The sequence below is a fragment of the Varanus komodoensis genome, unplaced genomic scaffold (genome assembly GCF_004798865.1).
Source record: "Varanus komodoensis strain SLA01 unplaced genomic scaffold, ASM479886v1 scaffold79, whole genome shotgun sequence".
In the NCBI taxonomy this organism is placed as follows: Eukaryota; Metazoa; Chordata; class Lepidosauria; order Squamata; family Varanidae; genus Varanus; species Varanus komodoensis.
The window spans coordinates 84,721-97,310 of NW_025336467.1; positions in this window are offsets into that span (position 1 = coordinate 84,721).

The following is a 12,590-nucleotide window of genomic DNA, read 5'->3' on the forward strand; positions in this document are numbered from 1 at the left end:
ATGGATGGAAATCCCACCTTATGGGAAAAACTTCGCCATGGCTTACAGGGGGAATTCTTGTAATTGGTCCTAAAGCACAAGGGCAGCAAAATCCTATTATGGCCCTTTTGGGCAGGCACTTTGGCAATGGGAGGATTTGGGTTTGTGGAGTCCCTTCTGACTGCAGCAGAGCTGAGGCCTTTTAGGCAGGAACTTCTTTTTTTTTTTTTTTTTTGTATTCTGATGAAGAATTGCGATTGATCCATCAGGCAGCTAGAGATGTTTGGAATAGGAGAAATCCCAACAGAGCAGGAGATGCTCTGTGCTGGCTTCCAGAAGGGAGCATTGGGATTTATTAGAGTGTATGATCCAGGGAATCAAAGAGGCAGTACCTCAGTCTCTTAATGTACATAAGACTTTGTCTGTGGAATAAAAGAAAGATGATACTCCATCTGAGTGGCGGGAGAGACTGAAGGAACAGGTGCAGAAAAATGGGTAACTGGATTCAGGAAATCCAGCCATCAGATATTGCTGAAATGTCAGTTTGCAGGGAAGGCTTGGGAGGATATTAGGCAGAGATTGCAGGAGTTAGGTGGATGGGAGACAAGGACATTGGAAGATTTGAGGGAGGCTCAGAAAGTGTATGCGAGGAAAGAGGATAAAGAAAAAAGAAAGGTGGCACAATCAGGATCATCAGGACACAAGCGACCAGAGGGTCCCTGAATTAACAGACCCTCTGGGCTGTTTGGGGAAGGGTGACCCTTTCCCCCCTAGGAGGGTGGCTTGGGGGAGCCTAGGCAAAAGAAAAGGGAGGGGAGAACCTGTTTGGGAAGAAATCAGGCTGCAATCTGCAGGAAGAAAGGACATTGGAAGAGAGAATGTCATCAGAGGAGGAATATGTGGGAATTATGAGTTTTGAGGACTAGAGGAGTCAGGGACTTGCCTGTTTTCTGGGTCCAGCTGTCCAGGAGCCCTTGATAAATTTGAAAGTGGGACCCTTTGAAGAAGAAACAATGTTTATGGTGTATTCTGGGGCCACATGCTCCACAGTACACATAATTCCAAAGGGAATGAAATTGGGAAAGGGGAAATTGATGGCTCCAGGAGTGGAAGGTAATCTGATAAAGTGAAAATATTTGAACCTGCTCAGATAAAACATGAATAGGGTGAAACTGCTGTGTGGTTTTGTATTGGTGGAGAGACATTGTAACTTGGCAGGGAGAGATCTCCTAGCTGGACTGGGACTTTTGGTAGAAGGTGCTGAAGGGAAGGTAGAGATGAAACTAATGAAGAGGACTGATTCTGATTTACCTCTAAAACCACAGGCAGCTGGTGCTTGTGAGGCCTGGAAGGAAAATTGAACACTTTGTGTTTACAGACTTGGAGAAAAAGGAGGAGAGGAAAGGGGGCTCATGATGCCTCTCCCTGCGAGAATTTATTGCATTGGGCTCAAGAGTGAGCAGACCATAACTTAACAGCAAGAAAGGGCAGATGCCACTGTGACAGGTTCTACCTGGGTTTGTCTTTACGTGTTTGTGTGTGTTTAACAACCATTGGCCACCTCTGTGTTGTACAATTAGAAGAATCATAATCCTAGTTTTTCTGGAGGATTCTGAAAAGGTGAGCAGCTTGTTTCAAAGCACTAATTGGACTAATGCCAGAAGGGCAGAATGTATTCGAATAAAACAAAACTCCAGGAAGTAGGTTCAGGTTGGACGTCAGAAGATACTCTCTGAGGGTCATAAACCCCTAGAAAATGGGATGGCTTTCATAGGAGGTGGCTGAGGCCCATCAGTAAAGGAGCTTGGGCAACCACATGTGGGGAATATATGAGCAGAGTTGGCTGAAATGGGAGGTCAGACTAGATGATCGGGAGAGGACCCCCTTTCTGACTCACTTTGCTTCTATGTTTATCACTCCACTTGGAATGATGTGCAAATGATGCTGCACATCTCCTCTTGAAGGGCTCAGGTGCCCTGTGGAGAAGGGAGCTAAAGGAAACTTTATAAGGCTATGGTGGATAGAAGCAATTTTTTCTTTGCTACTGCAGCATTTACTGAGGAAAGGGAATCAAAAGGGGGGCTTGTATTAAAGGGATGGAGGGAACAGCCTGTGCAGCCACAGCCCTATTGGTGGAAGAAGCCAGGAAGTTAGCTATTGGGGAAGCTTTGGTGGTAACATTGGCACCCCCAGTGCAAGCTCTGTTGGCCAGGAGGGCTGGAAAGTGGTTACTGACTCCTGACTTATCCGTATGAGGCTGTATTGATGAATCAACTAGATGATTTTGACTACTGGAGGAGATGTGAATCCTATAGATTTCTTCTTAGGAGGCAACTGGGACTAGGAGCAAGACCATGATTGTGTGGAATTAGTGTATCTAGACATTAAAATGAGGGAAGACTTACTGGAAGCACCTTTAGAGGGAGGAGTTGATGTTTTCATAGATGGGTCATCCATTGTAAGGAAAAGGCATCATGGATACACAGTAATAACCAGGTGAGGGATAGTGGGATTCTGCCCTGCTCCTGGTCAGCCCAAACTTGTGAGTTATGGGCTTTGAAGTGAGCCCTGAAATTGTAGGAAGGAACTGAGAGCTGCGAAGCATCTAGACTCTGGAAGATGAGTAATTTCTGATGGCTGAGAATGGCTATCTAAGGGACTGGCTAGGCAAGTAATCCAGAGACTCCATGAAAGGAGCCTTTGGGGAGCTAAGGCTCTGGTAGATCAATTTCTAAAAACGGATGTGGCATTGGGATGTATCTGGGCTAGCACATGCCTTTGGGAAAAGTTGGCAGGAAAGAGGCTTGGTCATGAGAAAAGGAAAAGCTTTGGTGCATGAGAATTTGGTGCAAGTACTGTAAAAATTGGCTCTGCCTAAACAATTGGTAATTATTCATGTAAAGGGAGATCAGACTGGGAATGGTGAAGAAATGAGATGAAATAGACTAGCAGGCGTGGAAGCAAAGAGGGCTTCTATTGAAGAAGCTGAGGCTCCACTATCAAAACTGAATTCGATCCCTTTGGTTGAAGTTCCTTTTCATAAGCCTTAAGTTTGATGAGGCTGAAGTAGCAAGGATGAAGGAACTGGGATGAGTCAGATCCTAAAGCAGCAATTGAAGAAATTAATAATGGAAACTAAATTGCCTTGGGCTGAAGTCTTGCTTATAGCCTTATTCTGAGTTTGGCCCCAACCTAGATCTGATATTGGACTGTCATCCTTTGAGTTACGGTAAGGGATGCTCTTGCCAGGAACTAGGAAACTATTAGCAGTCCCCAAGATCACTGACATGTTTCTTAGGGTTGTCAAAAAGGTTGTTGTTGCTAGTCGCAAAGTCATGTCTGACCCATCGCGACCCCATGGACAACACTCCTCCAGGCCTTCCTGTCCTCCACCATCCCCTGGAGGCCACCCCACCCCAGCCCACACCCACTGCCCCCTGTGACCTCATCCAGCCACCTCAACCTCTGCTGTCCCCTTCTCCTTTTGCCATCAATCGTTCCCAGCATCAGGTTCTTCTCCAGGGAGTCCTTCCTTCTCATTAGATGGCCAAAGTATCTGAGCTTCAGCTTCAGGATGTGGCCTTCTCAAGAGCAGTCAGGGTTGATCTCCTCTAGGACTGACCGGTTTGATCGCCTTGCGGTCCGAGGGACTCGCAGAGTCTCCTCCAGCACCACAATCCAAAGGCCTCAGTTCTTCGGTACTCAGCCTTCCTTATGGTCCAGCTTTCACAGCCATACATCGCTACTGGGAAAACCAAGGTACTGTCATCTTTATCATCTCTTCACAGGATGCCCTTCTTGCCCAGATGCCTCCTTTGGAGTTTCCCGTGCACAAGGTCTGGCCAGGACAGTGGGTGTTGATCGAAGCCTGGAAGGAGGGGCCACTGAACCACACTGGGAAGGCCCTTTCCAAGGGCTCCTACCACAGAGACTGCTGCCTGGATGGCTGCGAGAGGCTGGGCCCAGCACACCAGAGTGAAAGCAGTCCTTCCTAAACCCATGGATGGAAATGGAGAAGGGAAAGGGGCAGGGGCAGTTTCTTGATGCCGCTACTCTGGCTGTCACTGTGTACTCCTGTTAATTCTGTTACTCCCTCCTACACCAGATGTCCTTGTAGGAAGAAAACAGGGGAATGCCCCTTTTCTGAGCTTTTCAGTTTCAGATTACTGGCTCAGTGTGCAACAGAATGCTTCTGCTTCAGTAGCACTGGTGAAAACCCGGCATGGATTTCTTACACCTGGAAAATGTTATATGTCTGGATTCCAACCAAGGACCAGGTAAAACTGACATGCAGATTACAGAAGGGCAGGCACATGTTGTCCCAGATCAGGCAAAGGAGAGTAAAAGGAAAGAATTTGTTTTTGGCTTAAACATGATTGCGTAGTTCCCTAGGGAACAACAATCTTCCATGTGAGGCCACTCCAAGCAGGGACCACTGAGGCAGATTACTAGTTTTGGGTAGGGGGCGGTTGGGTAGGGGGTGGACTGGCAGTATCTCTACAGCACCCAAGAGAGCAACAGCCAATCAGCACAAGCTGGATTAGGCCCCGGGGTGAGGGTGTTTGGAGAAGCTCGATTTATAGCTGTGTGACAGCTAGCATGCGGTGGCAGCCTTGCTAAGCTGGAGAGGCCCTGACCTGCAAGTGGATGGGCGACGGCATGTGGATGCTGCCTGCTGTGCATTATTCACACAAACAGGGCTGTGAGTGCCCCTTGGTACAGCCTGGAATGCACAGTACTGGCGCAAGAGCATTTAGCGCTGAGGAAAGAGCTGAAAGTCAGCAACTATGTCTAGCTCGACGGCCCACATTGGAAATAGTTGGCAAACACAAAATTCCACAGGAAAATCCACTACAGAAGACCTGTGAACACAGTTTCACAACATGGGTACAGAGGAAGCACAAATATTTTGAGGGTTGCCTTTCAAACTTGGAAACTACCACGGAGCAGGTGGGTGACTTTAGTTGACCCATGTACCTGGAAAAATGGACCGGATGGTCATGGCAATGGTTGGCTAACTGGCCTCTAAGATGAAGATAACACTGCATATGATTTTTTACCTTTATGCTATGTATAAAAAAACTTCAGTGTGTTGCATTTATGAAATCAATGAACTGCTACAGAGAAAACAAATTTTTATTTCTGCATGCAACGATGTTTTGAACTCCAAAAAAAGAGACGCAGGGCTGAAGGTTACTTTCAAATAAAATACTCAATGTCTATCTGAGTCCTCCTCGTATTTATGAAATACAAAGCCGAACTCAAATTATCCACCTGCAGCAAACCAAACATGCCACCTGCTTCTGTGTGCCCTCATCCTTTTATCACGTGGACTGGAGGGTGCAGTCAGCTGTCAACCTGAATGAAAAAGGGACTAATTGATACTTTCATACAGTAAATAGAGTTTCTGCAATACAAGAAATATAAATAATAGTCTGGTGAAATATTGAACAAACATCCCTCTCCCAGTGTAATAATGTTGCTGGAATTTTTATAAGAATCTTTTTAAAACAAGGAAATAGATCTTCATTATGATTTAGCTGCAGCTCTTGTTCAATCACTAAAAACTGTTATTTTTAATCTTACATTATAAACTAGTAGGACTCCTTTCATATATTTTGAATAGGAGAACAGCTTCCTGCAGAGTCAAAGTCAGTGCTAAAGGGCTGCATGCATTAAACAGCAAACCCCATAAGTTTGTCAGCAGTAAAAGCAAATGGATCTACCCATGTACCATTAAACGTTCGGTTTTCTTCAGAAACTTTTCTTTTCTTTGATTTATTCATGGTTGGCCTACCAGGGGAAGTCGCAGATATAGGTGTGTTTAGTGACTGATTAGCAGATAAACAGTCAAATGCTGTGAATTGTGACAGGTCCCAAGCGCAGCTTTTGACATTCAGAGGAAGGAGATGACATTGGGACAAAGAGAATCTTTTCAGCAGCGTTTCGTGTAACATGAGAGCCTGTTCCACTCTTTCCCTGCAATGTCGCAATTTACTTGACCTGCTAGCGCAGCGTTCCTGAGTGGATGCCTCATCATCACCTATCGGTATTTTGTAACTGGGAGCTTCGGTAGCAGATCAGCGGCTGTGACGCATATTTTGAGCATCAGAGCCACAGCAAAGGGATTCAAGAGCCACGTGCGGCTCTGGAGCTGCGGGTTGCCGACCCCTGCTCTAGACTAAGATCTAACCCCATGGTCCACGGGGCATTTGAATGAACCAGAAATCCAGACCCTCTACAAGTCCTTTGGGAATTAAACACCTTTGGTGGATGCCTTACCTTTCAGAGCCTTATTTTTTTCCTACTCTACTGTCAGCACCTACATGGCAGGCAGAAATTCAACTGGTGAGGCCTTTTGCATTTCTGCTTGAGGAATACTCAACTTTTGACCTTGAAAGGTCTTTCCCATTCTAGGTTTACATGGAGCAGCCTGGAAATATTCCATGTTCTTGGAATGCGACTCAGGAGTTGCAGGTTCTAGTCCCCCCTCAGCCATGACACTCATTGGATCGGTCACTACCTAGTCTATCTCAAAGGGCTGTTGTGAAGATAAAATTAAGAGCAGGATTCTGTGAACTGCCTCGCGTTTTTTGCAAGAAAGAAAAAAGCAAAATTCAACATATTAAATAAGGAATACTCCAAGTAGTGTATTTCATATAAAATATTATTATCTATCTAGGCCAGCACTGACTGGCAGCAACTGTCAAAGGTTTTTAGGAAAGGAAGCAGTATATTCCTTTTTAAATAGCAGAGTATTTTTTAAAGAAGTACTCTTAGCATGCACAGGGGCCTACCATTCAGTCCAGCAGCAGCATCTGCCAACAGACTGAGTTCAAAAAATACACTGATGCTCTTCCAAAGGCTAAGGATGTTATTGTTGAATGATGGACTATTACACCAAATGCAGACACACTGACAACCCAGGTTTTATCCACAAGTATGTTTCCTTTCTGGGTTGTTGTTGTTGTTGTTGTTGTTGTTGTTGTTGTTGTTATAACATTTCTATGCCGCCCCTTGCCGAAGCCTCGGGGCGGCTTACAATAAAATACATTGAAATACAATAGAACATAATAAATTACCACTAAATACAAAAATACAAAAAATACACTGAGATACAAACATAATAATATAAAATTAAAATTATCAGTATAAAATAAGTAAATAAAGAATATAGGAGGAGAAAAGAGAAGGAAGAAGAAGTTGCCCTGGCCAGATCATATATTTTAACAATTAAAATGATGTTTAAATAAAAAGGTCTTTACCTGGTGCCGAAAAACCAGTAACGAGGGTGCCAGGCGGACCTCTTTGGGGAGTGAATTCCATAGGTTGGGCGCCACCGCAGAGAAAGCCCTCCTCCGAGTACTTACTCTCCTAATTGCTTTCATGGAGGGTTCCCGGAGAAGGGACTCTCCCGCAGATCTCAAAGGGCGGTCGGGCATATATGGACGTAAGCGCTTGTTCAGGTAGCCAGGACCCAAGCCGATTAGGGCTTTATAGGTCATAACCAACACCTTGAATTGGGCCCGGGCTTCAATGGGAAGCCAGTGAAGCTGACGGAGGACTGGAGTCATGTGAGCATAACGCCCCGTCCCCGTCAGCAATCTGGCAGCTCTATTTTGCACCAATTGAAGTGTTCGGACTGTCTTCAGGGGAAGCCCCACGTAAAGCGCGTTACAGAAGTCTAGGCGGGAAGTCACCAGCGCGTGTGTCACCGTCGCCAGGCAGTCGTACTCCAGGTAGGGGCGCAGCTGATGAATCAGCCGAAGCTGAAGGAAGGCGCTCCTCGCCACCGCTGTCACCTGAGCTTCCAAGGAAAGCTCCAGGTCGAGGAGTACTCCTAAGCTGCGGACCTTATCCCTAAGAGGGAGTGTTGCACCATTCAGGACTAGGTCAAATCCACCCTCTCCAAAGCCCGATCCGCCAACCAACAGGACCTCCGTCTTGTCTGGATTGAGCTTCAGTTTATTGGCCCTCATCCAGCCCATTACCTCGGCCAAGCACCGGTTCAGCACAGCCACTGCCTCACCTGGATTAGTGGAAAACGAGAGGTAGAGCTGGGTATCATCAGCGTACTGATGATTCCGCAGCCCACACCTCCTGATGACCTCTCCCAGCGGTTTCATATAGATGTTAAATAGCAGAGGGGATAGAATGGAGCCCTGTGGTACTCCATGGCATAGCTGCCATGACGCAGAGACATGGTCCCCCAGCACTACCTTCTGGAATCGACCGTTGAGATAGGAGCGGAACCATTGCAAAGCAGTGCCTCCAACCCCCAATCCCGCTAGCCTATCCAGAAGGATACCATGGTTGATGGTATTGAAAGCCGCCGAGAGGTCCAGAAGAACCAACAGGGATGCACTCCCCCTGTCCTTCTCCTTGCACAGGTCATCGTACAGGGTGACCAAGGCAGATTCAGTACTGTACCCGGGTCTGAAGCCAGACTGAAAAGGATCCAGATAACCAGTTTCATCCAAGAGTGCTTGGAGTTGTCCCGCCACCACTCACTCCAACACCTTGCCCAGAAACGGGATGTTGGCCACAGGTCTATAGTTAGTGGATATCTCTGGATCCAGTGACGCTTTCTTCAAGACCGGTTGTATTACCGCCTCCTTTAAAGGGGCAGGCACTCGACCCTCCCTCAGAGAAGCATTAACCACTTCCAAGATCCAGGTCCCAATCCCGTGCTTGGAGTTATTTATTAACCAAGACGGGCAAGGGTCCAATAGGCAAGTGGTGGGACGTACTCGTCCAAGTACCTTGTCCACATCATTGGGCCGCAATAATTGAAATTCCTCCAACAATTTTGGACCAGACGGTAGCATTGGCGTCTCCCCAGAGACCTCTGATTCATTAGTGGAGTCCAGCTCGTGACGAAGCTGAGCGATTTTCTCCCTGAAATGCCTGGCAAAGTCGTCACAGCGGGCCTTTGAGGGTGGCATCGGATCTTCCTTAGGACCCAGGAGAACCAGGCCTTGTACCACTTGAAAAAGTACCGCCGGACGGCATTGTGAGGAGGCAATGGAAGCGGAAAAAAACTTCTTTTTCGCCGCCTTCACCGCCACAGCATAGGCCTGATAGTGGGCTCTCAAGTGTGTTCGGTCAGATTCATCCCGTGATTTCCTCCACCTACGCTCCAGTTGTCTCCCAACCTGCTTCATCGCCCGCAATTCAGGTGTATACCAAGGGGAAGAGCGGGCTCTGCCCGGTGGGAGAGGACGCTTGGGAGCGATTGTGTCCACGACCCTGGTCATCTCTCCGTTCCACAGTTTGACCAGAGCCTTGACAGGAGCACCAGTCTTGTCAGCCGGAAACTCCCCCAGGGCCTTCAGGAATCCATCCGGATCCATCCGGCTCCGGGGGTGGGCCCATACAATCGGGTCCACACTCTTATAGAGAGAGAGGCCGCTCTCGAGCACAAACCTCACCAGGAGGTGATCTGACCATGACAGGGGAGTCAAACATAAGTTCCTCACCCTCAGGTCATCCTCTTCCTGCCCCGTCGAGAAAACCAGGTCCAGAGTGTGTCCACGTTCATGGATCAGGCTGCTGACGTGTTGAGACAGGCCCATGGCCATCATAGAGGCCATGAAGTCCTGAGCCGCCCCGGTCAGTCCAGACTCGGCATGGAGATTGAAGTCCCCCAGGACCAACATCCTGGGGGTCCTCAACGCTAGGTCCGAGATGGTCTCTGTCAGCTCAGATAGGGAGACTGCTGGGCAGAAAGGTGCACGGTACACCAATAGAATCCCCAATCTGTCTCGTTTGCCCAACACCAAGTAGAGGCACTCTAGCCCTGGCCTCGAAGGGACCGGAAGACCCGTGAGAGAGATAGAGGCTCGGTAAACCAACGCGACTCCCCCTCCCCTCCCTTCTGGGCATGAACAGTGTTGAACCAGATACCCGGGCGGGCACAATTGGGAGAGGGCAACATCCCCTCCCCCTCCCACCCAGGACTCCGTTATGCAAGCCATGTCGGCCCCCTCATCCACAATCAAGTCATGGATGAGGGAAGATTTATTATTGATCGACCTGGCATTGAGCAGCAGCACCGTCAGGCCCGAGGGGTGGTTGACAAGGCTACCTGGCGCCCTCTGGTTGGGGGCAGAACCAGAAGGAGGGATAGGTGTCAGCCATCTGTCCATCCTTCTTCTACGTGGACACATTAAGCCCCTATTGCTGTAACGACCATTGCCCGTGACCATGCCAATAGCAGCGGCCGTGTGTTCCCCAGGATATATAAATGTCGACATGGCCAGGGATGACTCCAAGCACTGATTAAAGCAGGGTAAAATTATAAAGCAGGTCGAAGAAGGAGAAAAAGAACAATAAAGGGGGAAAAAAATCCTTCCCCTTCCCTAAGATTCAGCAGTGGGCAAGCCTATTTCAACAAGAGTCCTTGGCCAGCCCAGCCCCCCTCTCGTCCCCCGAATGGCACCCCAAATGGCGGCGACCCCCTTTGGTCGCCACCCTTCGGCCGCCGGCCGCGGCCGCTGCTTTGTGTCGGCAGGGCGCCTCCAAGTCCCGCCCCGTCGCGCACCGCGCGCGCCTGATCACCTGGGCCGGCGGGCGGCGCTCTCCGGCGCCGCGTGCGCCTGCGCTGGCCGGTAGAGTTGGCTGCCGTCGACGTCGTGGCCGCGTGCGTCTGCCTGCATTCGCTTGCCCACGCGGCGGCTCTTTCCTCCAGCGCGATGGAGCGGCGTGCTGCTGGAGGTGGGTGGGTTGTGAACTGTGGGTTGCTTACCATGGTTTATCATCTTGACAGAGTTCATGTTTCACTGTGAGCTGCCTAAGGATGCCATTGGTGGAATAGGAGGCTTATACATATTTTAAATAAATTAATCACTCGCCATTCAAGTGGCAACACAACACTCAGCCCTTGAATGTGGGATCTTTCATTATTTGAACCCATTCAACGTAAAATTAAGGCAGAGATGCTCTGCCTGGTGCGTATGCATTCAGATGGACAGTTTGAGAGACTCAGGTACCATTATTATATAGAGGGGGAAATGCTCACCATTTGGGGACAGAGAAATACGAAATACTGGGGAAAAGGGGCAACGGTGGAATCAGCATGGGACGTGCTGGAAGGGGCATGGCTGCCTGCCGCCCCCTGGCAAAAGCTCTGTGCATATTTTCTTGTCTGTCCTATTTTTCACCCCGTATTTTTTCATGGAAGAACAACGAATGGTTCCATTTTGGAACTCAGACTCGTCTGCCTTGGACTTAGGTTCTGGAGCAAGTTTTCTTTTAGCCGGGTCAGTTTGGCTTCCAAAAAAAGGAGGATTTTGTGGCTGGTCACAAGCCCTCTGGGCATGTTGGAATCTGAGCAGGATAACCCCAAATCTCTGCCGTAACATTCACAGCCTAACCGCTTACTTCACAGGGTGTGGGGGCAGAAATGGCATCATGCAGTCTTGGATGGAATAAAAACATTTAGGTGAAATTGATGGGAATGTTTTAAAAGTCCATTTTAAATCTCTCTCTACCCATTAGCAAATTTGATGCAAAATGAACTGGCATTTTTAAAACGGTTAAGTACATTTCCAATTTGCTAATGGGTAGAGGATTTACAATGGCCTATTATTCACGGACCGACTTCTTCGGTGCCCTTACAGACTCCCCAGCATGGACTTTTCCATCTTATGTATTTTTGATCATAAAAGCATTTTCCAGCTTTTAAGTAGAAGTTCGCAGAGAAGACGTGTATGCTTTCCAATGCGAGGGAGAATCACCATTTCATGTAATGCATATGGGAGCACCATCGCCTCTGTTTTGGTTCTGGAATACAAAACCTTTGCTGAGGCAAGCTAAGCTGTTATTTGGCTTTTACATTACCAGACCTTTTGGACAAAGCCCCAAACTGAGCTGGATTTTCACCTCCAGAGGTCCTTAAATTGAAAAGAATATTTCTAGTATTCCTGTTTTCTAGTTTATAATATGTATACTTGCTCTTCCTTGAACTGCCAAAAAACCCAGTAATACAAGCATCATATAATATATGCCCACTCCAAGACTTTAAAAAAAATGAGCTATTTTTATAACCGAGCCATTTTAACTAAGCATTTATAACCAGGAAGCTCGCTTTAACAGAATTCCTAAGTTGGACCCCCTTGTATGGGAGGATGCTTCTCCATTTCTCTTAATAGGATTTCTAATAGGATTGGGTATCTTTAAAGGTTTTAAGGATTTGCTATTTGCTGGTCATGTGTAACAAATGCTTGTATAATGATGCATTCTGGCCCTCAGGTAAAACACCAGCTCAAAATAGGAGCGCTCCTAGCATTAAATCCAGGGTAGATGTGGTTTAAGATGCTCCCCACCAACTCTTCGCTGTCAAAAAAAGCCCAAAACCCCCCTGCGTTTTCCTCTTTCTTTTTCCATTTCACAGGATAGAATGCAACATGGCTCAGCAGGAACTCCTACGACACCATCATGGTTTGAAGGAGCACAAATAAGCAGCTTCCTTGTCCCCGAGCATTTTGCAACATTTTCATTAAATGCAGAGCTTCTCCGTGGAGCACAAACCAGGGGATGGATGATTCAAATGCTCCCCAGGGCTTACCCACGTGTCCTGGTGTAGACATCAGCAGAGGCAGCACTGGTAA